The sequence below is a fragment of the Podarcis melisellensis genome, assembly GCF_964234715.1.
Source record: "Podarcis melisellensis genome assembly, chromosome: 10".
NCBI classification, from domain to species: Eukaryota; Metazoa; Chordata; class Lepidosauria; order Squamata; family Lacertidae; genus Podarcis; species Podarcis melisellensis.
Window position 1 is genome coordinate 70,707,948 of NC_138542.1, and position 14,109 is coordinate 70,722,056.

The following is a 14,109-nucleotide window of genomic DNA, read 5'->3' on the forward strand; positions in this document are numbered from 1 at the left end:
GTCTCCTAAAATATAGAACTACTCAAAGAAATGAATGCTGGTCCGGGAAAACCTTTGTTAGGATAAACCTGTTGACAAGTTTATTCTCTTAGTTGCTTAATGCATTTATATTTCACCTCTACTGCAAGGAGTTCAAGGTGGTGTACGTTGTTCTCATGTTGCATGCAATATTATATATTGCATCTATTGTCAGCATATAACTAGTGCTCGGAGATGGGCAGTGTTCAAGATGTTACTATTTTGGACCAGTTTACCTGCAAGTTCGCCTTAGACCATAACATGCCCATCTGACCACTTGGATCTGCACAACTGGCGCTGCTTAGATTCAGTTCTCCACATCTGCACACCAGTTGGCGATATATTTATTTTTTAAGTCCTAATATCCAGTTTTGCCTAACGTTTTTTTTTGCCAAGCAATTTCCCCAACATTTATACTCGCACTTTACCCTGCTGTGTGCATCTTAGTACACACGACTTGGCTGGAGAACTGCCAAAAAGTGTGGATTTTGGAGGATGGCTGCATTGCGGTTTGGACATTGCTTAAGAAGCTATGGTTTTCCCAGTAGAGATGTATGGAAGTGAGAGCTGGACCATAAAGAAGGCTGATTGCCGAAGAATGGATGCTTTTGAATTCTGGTGCTGGAGGAGACTCTTGAGAGTCCCATGGACTGCAAGAAGATCCATTCTGAAGGACAAGTGTGAACTGAATCAATTTCCCCCCACATCCCTGTCTCACTATGGAGCTATGGTCTGCCCCTCACCCCGTCACCTGTGAGGCAGGCCTGTGTCAGGTCTGCATTTGGTACAGAATACCCCTTTCTTTGGAGGCGGGCTGGTAAGGTGGTCTTTAGAACTGCTTCGTGCTCTGTTTCTGCAATTTTCGCCTACTCCACCCCCATGTGTTACATGTCTGGCCAAAGTCTGAAGGCTCCTTTCAGGTACGGGAGCAAATCTCTCTTGCTGGAGTGAACAGCTTTGGCAAAGAACCACCTGACTCTGGTTTCATTTCTCCACAAAAGGGCAAGGAGTGGAGGGGGGAAGCAGTAAATGAATGTCATCTGGTGCAAAGCGGTTTTGACTGGTTCAGTTATTTTAAGCCAAAGTGTACAGTTTAGAATCTCTGTACCAATGCTAATGAGTTTTGTTTATTGCTTGTCATGCACACAGGGCCATTCTAACTACTCAGAACACATTTCTGCAAAGAAACTCCACTGCAATCTTGTACTGGGTTGACATGTTTGGCTGACTTACCGTCTTACCGGCTAATATTTCCCATTTTCCCACTGTAAACATTTGCATCTGCAGCCTCAAGGAGCCCCAAAAGTGATGTCTATACAGTGGTACCTCTGGGTGCAAACGGGATTCGTAGCATTTTAAAATCTCGGGTTGCTGGCAGGGCTGGTGGTTTCATAAGTTGCTTTCAGAAGGTAGTGCTGCTCAAACTATTCAGATGCCCGGGGTCCAGCAACAAGAAACATGCAGAGATTACTTCATCTGGTGAGCATGGAAGCTGGTCCATTAGGGCAAATCGGACGCTGTTCCTACCAACAGCCTGCCCTCACTTGCCTGCTTCCATTTTTAATAGATGGGGAGTGGCTTTGCCTGCTGTTGGCTCTGGCTTCAAATGCATGCTGGTAGCTTTGAGAACACTGTCCAGCCATCTTCTCCTCTATCATCCCCTTTTTCCGTTAACTAAACAGAACTCCTGTGTTGGTGGCTACAGAGGTGTACCATTTCAAAAAGACAAATTGAGTATGGCACTGTGGCTTGTCAGACAATGGTACCCATTGAGACGCCTGCTTCTTGGGAGAAAAGTAGTGACAAACCTAGACAGCACCTTATGAGAAGAGAAGACTCCCTGGAAAAGACCCTGATGTTGGGAAAGATGGAGGGCACAAGGAGAAGGGGATGACAGAGGATGAGATGGTTGGACAGTGTTCTCGAAGCTCCCAGCATGAGTTTGACCAAACTGCGGGAGGCAGTGGAAGACAGGAGGACCTGGAGTGCTCTGGTCCAAGGGGTCACGAAGAGTCGGACATGACTAAACGCATAAACAACAACAAAGTAATCATTAATCACTCTTAAAACATTGCTCTCTAATACCTCTTGAATAACACCTTGCCTGAGAAAAACAAATCTGACTCCCTCCCAAATCTACACAACACACAAGGAATACATACTCTGGATGGATCAGAACTAAACGACCCAACCAGCTCAGCACCGACTAACCAGAAGCTCTTTAGACACTCATAGCCCAGATATAAAAGTTCTAGTCTTTTCTCGTTCTCTCTTCCTGCACCTGATACTCAGGTATACTACCTCTGAAAACTGAGGTGCTTTTAGCAATCACAGCTAAATCCACTGGCTCAGAGGCACCCCAAGGTCAGGTTAATCTGGCCCCACGATTTGCAGGATGGTCTGATGCTGCTTTAAATGCCCACAGAGGGGGAAAAAGAGGTTTAATCCGCAGGCATGCTGGCAACTGCTGGATGACGAGTAACAGCCCCCAGTCCAAAGGGGGAAGAATGTGCACCAAGATCTAACTTCAAACATTCTGCAGTTATTGTTTACATAGCGCCATTGGCGCGCCTGCTTCTTTGACATGTTTCAGCCTTGGCACCAAGGCAAGTTGTGAGGATCGGGCCCTGGCTTGAGCTAAACCATAAGCACAGTCTGTTTCAGCTCCTTTCGGACAGCGCATTTAGACTCTGTTGCCTGTTTGGAGTAGAGATTATAGCATTTGGTGCATGCTTCTAGCTGCACGCTGCACCACCAAGCCCTTTTCAGCTCTGCTTTAATGGAAAAGCATTGGAAGTTAAAGTCACGGGAATCTTGCAGATACAGCTCTAAACTTTCAACTCCCCCTCCTCCTCCCTGCTATGGCGTCCAGATTAGGATGCTGTTAACCCTCTGCTTCATCAAGCCATTTTACTTACCGCTAATAACATCTGAAAGGGATGCGGGTGGAGCTGTGGGTTAAACCAAAGAGCATAGGGCTTACCAATCAGAAGGTTGGTGGTTCGAATCCCTGCGACGGGGTGAGCTCCCGTTGCTCAGTCCCTGCTCCTGCCCACCTAGCAGTTCGAAAGCACATCAAATTGCAAGTAGATAAATAGGTACCACTCCGGTGGGAAGGTAAACAGCGTTTCCGTGCGCTGCTCTGGTTCGCCAGAAGCGGCTTAGTCATGCTGGCCACATGACCCGGAAGCTGTACACTGGCTCCCTCGGCCAATAAAGCGAGATGAGCGCCACAACCCCAGAGTCGATCACAACTGGACCTAATGGTCAGGGGTCCCTTTACCTTTTAATAACTTCTGAAGGGCTGCTGGATCAGGCCAATGGGATATCTAGCCCAGCATCCTGTACTCACAGCGGCTAACCAAAACCCAAAAGCAGGATTCGAGCATAAGAGCATTCTCCCCTCCTATGGTTTCAAGCAACAGATATTCAGAAGTTTCACTGCCTCTAACTGAGATACTGGGGTAGGAGATCTGAAAATAATACCAATATATTTCATATCTGGCAATCAATGCGTCTCTTGGGTTTCAGATGGATGGTACATGGGTAGACAAGTCCCAAAAGCCTGGGACACAAATTTTCACAGCCCTCTTGCAGCTATGGTGGCCCATTTACCAGAACTAATGTACTTAGTGTTAACTCTGGAAATGTGTACTCTATTCTGACCAAATAAGCCCCCTAGAGCCCAATATACATCATGGGAGATGCAACATCAGTGCCGGGTTTACGTATAAGCTAAACAAGCTATAGCTTAGGGCCCCACTCTCTTGGGGGCCCCCAAAAAAATTAAAGGAAAAAAACCTGGATGTACATTTCCAAAATATAAGATAAAAAACAAATAAAATAAAGCCTACATATATACAGCAACAGTGTTTTGTGTTGTGTAGGCTTCTATGATGTAAGTCATGGCCCCCGCCTGCTAGCCTGCTCCCTAAAATATCACTGCTTTGCTCCTTTCTATATATAGGGTGCCTACATTCTGCATGGACTGGTTGCGTGGCAACATGTGCAAATGGCTTTAGATACCTACTAGGTCCATAAATTACCGTATAGCATATATTCAACACAAAAACCAGCAGGAATTTGTTGTTGACAAAAGACAGCTGGACATATAAAGGGCCCCATTACCTTCAGTAGCTTAGGGCCTCATCAAACCAAAATCCAGCCCTGTACAACATGCCCAGCAAGCTGTGATGTGGAAGGCATAGCTGTCAACCGTCCCTTATTTGGCGGGAAACTCCCTTATCCCAGCACCGTGTCCCGCTGCTGTCCCTTATTGATGATGTCCCTTAAATTTCCCAGGTTTCAAAGGAAGCAGCTCCTCTCCCTCCCTCCCTGCCGGCCAGGGAGGAGGGAGGCTCCAACTGTGTTGCTTGGCTGTGTTGCTCACCCAATAAGAAGTCTGAGAACGACTGGAGGGTGGAGCTTGCATGCTTTGTGCCGATCAAATCGGCCACATTGCCTGGGGACTCGCCTTTGCTCAGCACTTCCCAGCGGAGAGGTGACGGTGGTTTTCCTTGCTGCATCCCCTTTGCCAGGTTGCTGCGCTGTAGGAACCACCGCTTGAGGCTTCGGTTGGCTGCTGGCTGGGCTTTCTGCCTTTGGCTCGGAGGGGCTCAGAAGTTGAACATACCTGTGCCCAGATAATCCCTTATTTTGGCTGCTGATCCCTTATTTTCAAGGCTGCTGGTCCCTTATTTTCAAATCTGTAAGTTGACAGCTATGGTGTTAATTGGGTGACGGGAAGAATCTGTGCAGTAATTTGCACCCAGCTCCTGCAGGACTGAAGATGGCAAGTTGCACACAGTGTCTTCTTAAGCAACTTTTTTAAAAAGGAGCATAAAAAGTACAAAAAAAGAAAAGAGAATCGACATTACAAGACAGTTTCTTTTAAGACGTGCTTTAATATTTAGCATTTATACAAACCCGGGGTGTGCAAAGCTTCGGGATCCTTGCAAGAAGCCAGGAAGATTATCCTTTGATGGCAGATATGTGAGGGTTAGAGCAGAAGAAGGTGGAACGTTTAATGTCTTACCCAAAGCCCCCACTATGAGTTTGTGGCAATAAAGGCAGCGTTAGGACCGGGGGCTGCCCGATTCACCGCTCAACCTTCCTGCAAAAAGGCAGCGCCTTTCCAAGCTTCAAAACAGATGGTTTTAACTTAATCCTTGGAAAGAAATTTTCTGGCTAGATGCCGTTCAAATTGACAAGAACAGCGGGGGCTGGCTCAATGGTTTTGACTCATACGAAAGAATCTTTCGGTTGGGAAAGCCATTACTCCCTTATAAGTACTTGTAATCAGAGTCCTTTTACTATATACAATCTGCGCTTATGCATGCTTACTCATGAGCAGCAAACTCCTATACATGTCTGCTCAGAAGGGAATGCCATGGAGTTTGATGGGATGCACTCCTAGGTTATTGTTATTGTAATTGTACAGAGAACTGCTGTCCAGTGGCGTAGCGTGGGGGGTGCAGGGGGGCCCGGCCGCACCAGGCGCAACATCTGGGGGGGGGCACGCTCACACTCGCAGCTCTCTAACTCGAGTGCTAAAATCCACGGGTTAGGGGGTGCAAATTACATGCCTTGCCCCGGGTGCTGACAACCCACGCTACGCCACTGCTGCTGTCTTTTATTGCAGCCTGATTATTGCGGTTGTGTGGTTGTCAGTACAAGCGATGGCAGGCTTTTTTAGAAAATCTTGGGTCAGCACTGCCTCAGAGAGAGTCCCTCCAAAAGGTTTTCATCTCATTATATAGAAGAGAAGACGAGTTTTGGATTTGATATCCCACTTTATCACTACCCGAAGGAGTCTCAAAGCGGCTAACATTTTCCTTTCCCTTCCTCCCCCCAACAAACACTCTGTGGGGTGAGTGGGGCTGAGAGACTTCCGAGAAGTGTGACTGGCCCAAGGTCACCCAGCAGCTGCATGTGGAGGAGCGGGGAAGCGAACCCGGTTCACCAGATTACGAGACTACCGCTCTTAACCACTACAACACACTGGCTCTATAGCTGCAGAGTCGCCCCATCCATGAAGCACTTTCCTCAGGCAGCGGAAGTGCAAGGCGCAGCGCTCTGCCCGCCCCACCACTGTTGGCAGAACTATTTAGTTCTGTGTAACTCACTTTTGACAAACCTAGACAGCATCTTACAAAGCAGAGACATCACCTTGCCAACAAAGGTCCGTCTAGTCAAAGCTCTGGTTTTCCCAGTAGTGATGTATGGAAGTGAGAGCTGGACCATCAAGAAGGCTGATGGTCTTGAATGGATGCTTTTGAATTCTGGTGCTGGAGGAGACTCTTGAGAGTCCCATGGACTGCAAGAAGACCAAACCTCTCCATTCTGAAGGAAATCAGCCCGGAGTGCTCACTGGAAGGACAGATCCTGAAGCTGAGGCTCCAAGACTTTGGCCACCTCATGAGAAGGGAAGACTCCCTGGAAAAGACCCTGATGTTGGGAAAGATGGAGGGCACAAGGAGAAGGGGACGACAGAGGACGAGGTGGTGGGACAGTGTTCTCCAACCTACCAGCATGAGTTTGAGCAAACTGCGGGAGGCAGTGAAAGACAGGAGTGCCTGGCGTGCTCTGGTCCAGGGGGTCACAAAGAGTCGGACACGACTAAACGACTAAACAACAACAACCACAAGAACAACAACAACTCACTTTTGATGCCATTTAAACAAGTGGCCGTCTCTGCTTGACAAGCTAATGAATGTACACTTTGCGGAGACCTAATGACTAGCTTGCTTGCTTATGTGATAGCTACATACAAAGAGAGAGAGAGCTAGCTATAGAACAGCTGTTTGTATAACACAGGAAGAAGGTGGTTTCTTCATAGGAAGTTGCTGCAAACAGGAAGAGACCAAGCTGCATGGTGGGGGGGGGGGAGGGAATGCAGAACTGCAAGCAGGAAGGAAATGTCCATGCCAGAAGGACAACAAGTGCCTGAGAGGCTGTCCAGGATCGTACTCCTGTTTCTGATAGATGCTCTGCTGAATCTGTACATTCGCAGCCTTTCATCTGCATCCAAGAGGGAGCATAGGAAGATCTCTGTTGGATCAGAACAAAGGTTCTCATCGTCCTATGAGCCTGGCTGCAGGATCCGACCAAAGGAGGTCCATCTAGCCCAGCACCCTGTTCTCAGCGTGGACAAATGTCTCTGGGAAACCTGCAAGCAAGGCCTGAAAACCTGTAGACAGTGAGAGACAACAGGACTGCTCAAGGTGCCCCAACTATAAAATTGGAGAAATCGAGAGAGATATAGCCGCACCAGCAGCATATCTCTTCTTTTTCGTATCCAAAAATGCAAGAAGGGCTTTTACACTCGCCAGAAGCTCAGCTCTGCCCTCGCCGGTCCTGGAAGAGACCTTTAAAAAAGTCCCATATGCTCAGAGACTTTGTGCCTGTTCATTGGGGAAAATAGGAAGCCCAGAGCACTTGTTCTTCAGATGTCCCTTTTATGAAGAGGCACGTTGTGAGACCATTGATCCCCCGCTTGTGAGGCTCGCTGACCTCCCGGAAAAGCAAAAAATTGACCTTTTCCTGTTAGGCAAAGATCCGAAGACGACCCGGATGGTCACCAGATTCTGTGTACAGATCTGTAGGCTCAGACCACCCCCCGACCCAAACTAATTTGTTAAGAAAATCCCCAAACTCGGCTCCATTGGAGACTCTGGGTCATCTCTCTGCGGTAGCTTATCTTAAAGTTTTAAGTGTCTATACGCTTATCACATTTATAAATTTTAAATTTATTGTTGCACATTGTTTTAAATGTTTGCTTTCCTTCTGGGATTGTACCCTAAGTGTGTTTTATAAGCTGGTCTCCGACGGTAATAAATTATCTATCTATCTATCTATCTATCTATCTATCTATCTATCTATCTATCTATCTATCATCATCTATCCATCTATCTATCTATTTATCTATCTATCTATCATCTATCTATCTATCTATCATCTATCTAATCTATCTATCTAGCCATTGAGGCTAGCACCCCATTACTCTCCAGCATTCCTCGGATGAAAATAGGGCCATTTCTCACTCCCTGCAACTGACCCGCCTCAATCCCCCATTTTTGGTGCCCCCCCCGGAGCATTTCCTATCAGAAGAAGGGCAAGTGTGATGCGGCAGCTTAAAAAAGCCAATGCAATTCTGGGCTGCATCAATAGGAGTATAGCATCTAGATCAAGGGAAGTAATAGTGCCACTGTATTCTGCTCTGGTCAGACCTCACCTGGAGTACTGTGTCCAGTTCTGGGCACCACAGTTCAAGAAGGACACTGACAAACTGGAACGTGTCCAGAGGAGGGCAACCAAAATGGTCAAAGGCCTGGAAACGATGCCTTATGAGGAACGGCTAAGGGAGTTGGGCATGTTTAGCCTGGAGAAGAGGAGGTTAAGGGGTGATATGATAGCCATGTTCAAATATATAAAAGGATGTCACATAGAGGAGGGAGAAAGGTTGTTTTCTGCTGCTCCAGAGAAGCGGACACGGAGCAATGGATCCAAACTACAAGAAAGAAGATTCCACCTAAACATTAGGAAGAACTTCCTGACAGTAAGAGCTGTTTGACAGTGGAATTTGCTGCCAAGGAGTGTGGTGGAGTCTCCTTCTTTGGAGGTCTTTAAGCAGAGGCTTGACAACCATATGTCAGGAGTGCTCTGATGGTGTTTCCTGCTTGGCAGGGGGTTGGACTCGATGGCCCTTGGGGTCTCTTCCAACTCTATGATGCTATGATTCTATGATTCTAAGTGTCATCATCGTTACACCAGTGGGACACAGCAGCCACTACAAGCTACCCAAGGGAGGAGGCTGGCAGCGAAGGCCATGGGGAGGCAATAGGATGGCTCCATTGCAGCTGCCACAACCGCCGTTGCTCGGGACAAGTGCCAGCTCCTCCTTCTCCTTGTGCTCCAGTGGGGGGAATAAGGACATTCCGGGATCAAATCAGAATCTGAGATGGCTTCCGTAATTCCAGGACTATCTCTGGGGAAAAGGGACACTTGGAGGGTACGGGACGCATTCCTAGCCTTTTGAGCCTCCATAAATTTCTCTAGCCCTATGCGGCCTCGGACCCTCGTACCTACGGGACCGCCTCTCCTGGTATGCCCCGTGGAGGACCTTAAGGTCCACAAATGACAACACTTTGGAGGTCCCAAGTCTCAAGGTAGTTAGAGTGGTCTCAACTAGGGCCAGGGCCTTTTCAGTACTGGCCCCGACTTGGTGGAACGCTCTGTCACAAGAGACTAGGGCCCTAGGGACTGGCATATCATATCTGGCAACCAATGAGTCTCTTGGGTTTCAGATGGATGGTACATCCTTCCGCAGGGCCTGCAAGACAGAACTGTTCTGCCTGGCTTTTGGCTTGGACTCAGTTTGACCCTTATGTTTCCCTCCCCTTATGATTGATTTATGGGCTACTTTTAAAATGAGGCTGCATTTTAAATTGTATTTTAATCTTCCATGTGACAACCCTTCAGATATTAGAAGATGGCTATCGCTTTTGAATTCTGGTGCTGCAGGAGACTCTGGAGAGTCGCATGGACTGCAAGAAGATCAAACCTCTCCATTCTGAAGGAAATCAGCCCTGAGTGCTCACTGGAAGGACAGATCCTGAAGCTGAGGCTCCAATACTTTGGCCACCTCATGAGAAGAGAAGACTCCCTGGAAAAGACCCTGATGTTGGGAAAGATGGAGGGCACAAGGAGAAGGGGATGACAGAGGACGAGATGGTGGGACAGTGTTCTCGAAGCTACCAGCATGAGTTTGACCAAACTGTGGGAGGCAGTGGAAGACAGGAGGGCCTGGCTGCTCTGGTCCAGGGGGTCACGAAGAGTCGGACAAGACTAAACAACAACAATCATATCATCTGTCTCCTGTTCTCCAGGTTAAATACCCAACTGCCTCAACTGTTCCTCATGCAGCTTGGTTTCCAGACCCTTGATCTGCAAGGATCAATATCCTTCTTAAACTGTGGTGCACAGGACTCTAGGTGGGATCAGACACGAGCAATACATGTTTTTATACTGCTGTTCTTTTTTATGTGTAAAATAATTTAATTTTATTTTTAATTCCCCCCTTCCTTTAATTTATTATTAAATTCATATTACACGTTAGTTACTGTACAATTTCAGCACTGTACATAACATAGGTAAAGGTAAAGGGACCCCTGACCGTTAGGTCCAGTCGCGGACAACTCTGGGGTTGCAGCGCTCATCTCGCTCTATAGGCCTGACTAAGCTGCTTCTGGAGAACCAGAGCAGCGCACGGAAACGCCGTTCACCTTCCCGCTGGAGTGGTACCTATTTATCTACTTGCACTTTGACGTGCTTTCGAACTGCTATGTTGGCAGGTGCAGGGACCGAGCAACGGGAGCTCACCCCATCACGGGGATTCGAGCCAACAACCTTCTGATCGGCAAGCCCTAGGCTCAGGGGTTTAACCCACAGCGCCACCCGCGTCCCTTGTACGTATCATATTAAATATACGGATTCGTCACATCTAACCCTATACCGTATTCACCATTTACCCAAATACACGTGACTTCCCTCACCCACGTCCATGATGTCCTTCTTGCTACATTAAAACTCTATCATATCACTGTGCTTGTATTTATTCATCACATTAATCAATCCTCTATTCCAGAATCATTGCATCTTAGCTTAATGAACTCAATCAGTACTTACCCAAAGATTTCCATTGAACTAATACAGTATTGTACCATATATTCTTGAACACACTTCCATTCCTTTCTTAATTCTTGTTTAGATTGCATTCTAATTAGAATTTATACTGCTGTTCTATTGGTTCTGGTCTATATTTATATTTTAAGGATATATTTTGTCTTTTATATGGCACACCACTTAGACTATTAGAGCAGCTTGACAGTGGAATGGTAGTGGATTCTCCCTCAATGGAGTTTTTTAAGCAGAGGTTGGATGGTGTCCTAGACTGGCTGGATGGAGTTAATATTTAAATCTTAGAATAGCTTTGGAAGTGGATATAGGCTGTAGGGTTAGAAGTAGAAGATAGTGTATTTTAAAACAGTATTATTTGTAAGTGATAAAATGTGAAGTTTTTTATGGTTAAAGTAAGTGTGATTTTAAAAAATATTTAGAAATTATGATATATGTAAACTGCTAAAGATGAAGTACAGTGGTACCTCGGGTTAAGTACTTAATTTGTTCCGGAGGTCTGTTCTTAACCTGAAACTGTTCTTAACCTGAAGCACTACTTTAGCTAATGGGGCCTCCTGCTGCCGCCGCGCCGCCAGAGCACGATTTCTGTTCTCATCCTGAAGCAAAGTTCTTAACCTGAAGCACTATTTCTGGGTTAGCGGAGTCTGTAACCTGAAGCGTATGGAACCTGAAGCATATATAACCTGAGGTACCACTGTAAAATGAAAATCAGATAGGTGGTACGTGGGGAAGCCCACCTAACAATGTTTAGAAAAATAAAGATAAGAGAAGAATCTGTTGGTATTGTTTGTTTTTCTGTTTGTGTTCTTTATTTGTGTTATAAAATGAATTTAAAAATTTGGAAAAAAATTAATAGACTGGCTGGATGCAGAGGAATGGTGGGAGGCAGCAACTGAGGAAGAAGGTTCAGACCTTGGGGATTGGTGGTGGGGCGACGATGAGTGGTCAGACGGAGCAGATTGAGAGGAGGAGAAGGAGGTGTCAGAAGCTGAAGAGGTAACAGGGTTTAGTGTGCAGGAAGAGGCTGTGGCAGAGAAGTCCAGAATCGGAGGCAGAGGTAGAGAATGGAGAGGACTGAGGGAATCCAGAGGCAGAGATGAGGCAGGTTGGTGAAGAAGCCAGGGTGTCTCCCCCGCCTGCTGCAACCAGCTCCCCTCTTTTCTGGTCTGCCGGAACCAGAAGAGATAAGAAGAGAGAGGAGCAAAGGCAGGCATGCTGGCGTAGTCTCAAATTGCTTGGGAACAACCCAGAGGAGGAGGAGACTTAGACAACTGTTGGAAGGTGGGGAACTTCAGTCCCTACAACTGCCTCATCATCATCATCATTTTATTTGTAGGCCGCCTTTCCATAGTGAAAAAAATGCTCAAGGCGTGAAGAAGATCCGCAGAAGGGACTTGGAAAAGAATTAAGAGCCTCGGACATAAGATCTCCAGGTTGATGGACTATATGGAAAGGACTGGCAGAATCCGAAACCAGGGAGAGGAGAGGGTGGAAGATGATTGGGAAGTTCAAGCTTATATTTAGAAATTGTGTAAAATTAATGACTGTTAGAAAAATCGTGGAATGATATTATATGGATTTAGTAGAAATGTTAGAAGAAGTTAAGAATAGATAAGTACCGTAATTTAGTCTTAAGATGGAAAGGATTTGCTGAAACAATTAGAAGAACTGGAATACAAACAGGGAGGTGTGAGGAAGTCGAGGAAACAAGGAAATGAAGGATAGAATATGGAAAAGGAGAGATGTATTTTAAACCATTTTTGTTTTGATTTATTTATGTGTTTAGTTTAATGTGTATTTGTATACTGTATTGTACTGTGGTGTTTTTTCACTTTTTTGTTTTCTTTCTTTTTTGTCTCTATTTTTTCTTTTTTCTTCTTTTTCTGTAACTTTTAAAAGTAATAAATATTATTTTTTTAAAAAAAACAATGCTCAAGGTGGCTTACAGCACGACAAGATTTACAGTCACACCTCGGGTTACAGCTGTTTCAGGTTGCGTTTTTTCGGGTTGCGGACTGCCGAAACCCGGAAGTACCAGAACGGGTTACCTCCGGGTTTCGGCGGTCACACATGCGCAGATGCGCTAAATCACACTTTATACAGGACTGAGGCATGTGGAGGATCCATTCGCAGCTCTAGCCGTGAGCAGAGGATCCCGGCGCTGGCGGCAAACCGCTATGTACAGTGTATGTGCACTGTCGCATGCATGCGCTGTATGTAGCGACGCGCACATGCGCTGTACATAGCGGTTTGCCGCCACGCCGCTCAAGCACCGTACAGATGGCAGTGGGATCCCTCTATCGCTGCTATAGCCGCATGTAGAGGATCCTCTGTTCGCGGCTGCAGCTGCAAGCAGAGGATCCCAGCACCGTTCGTACGGCACTGGAGCGCCGGCAAACAGTGCATGTGCGGCATTTCTACGTATGGTGCATGCGTCGTGTTTAGCGATGCCCCGCCCTGGGTGTCACGACGCCTTCGTTCACCCCTGGTGTTCCGTGTTCACGATCTGCTGCTATAGTCCAACAATTGGGGGAGGCAAGCGTCTTGTTTGTGGGAGGGTTCTTGCCCCCCAGCCCCCAATCTGGGGCAAACCATAGCTGCAGCTTTGAAACCAAGGGCAGCCCTGCACAGAGAGCATTGCAGTAACCCAGTCTCATGGTAGCCAACGCCTGCATAGCATACTGTCGCTAAGCTAAGAGCAAGAAGGCAGGAAGTGCAATATGTTCCTAGATGTAAAAGAAACAAAAAGTTTTCCCTGTCCTGACAAGACAGAAGTACTGTTTTGGGGGGACAGGGGGCGGGCGGGTGAGGAGGCCTCCCTGGTCCTGAATGGGGTAGCTGTGCCCCTGAAGGACCAGGTACGCAGCCTGGGAGTCATTCTGGACTCACAGCTGTCCATGGAGGCGCAGGTCAATTCTGTGTCTGGGGCAGCTGTCTACCAGCTCAATCTGGTATGCAGGATGAAACCCTCCCTGCCCATGGACTGTCTGGCCAGAGTGGTGCATGCTCTGGTTATCTCCCGCTTGGACTACTGCAATGCGTTCTGCGTGGGGCTACCTTTGAAGGTGACCTGGAAACTGCAATTAATCCAGAATGCGGCAGCTAGACTGGTGATTGGGAGCGGCCACCAAGACCACATAACACCGGTCTTAAAAGACCTACATTGTCTCCCGGTACGTTTGCGAGCACAATTCAAAGTGTTGGTGCTGACCTTGAAAGCCCTAAACAGCCTTGGTCCTGTATACCTGAAGGAGCGTCTCCACCCCCATCGTCCTGCCCGGACACTGAGGTCCAGCGCTGAGGGCCTTCTGGCGGTTCCCTCCCTGCAAGAAGTGAGGTTACAGGGAACCAGGCAGAGGGCCTTCTCAGCAGTGGCACCCGCCCTCTGGAACG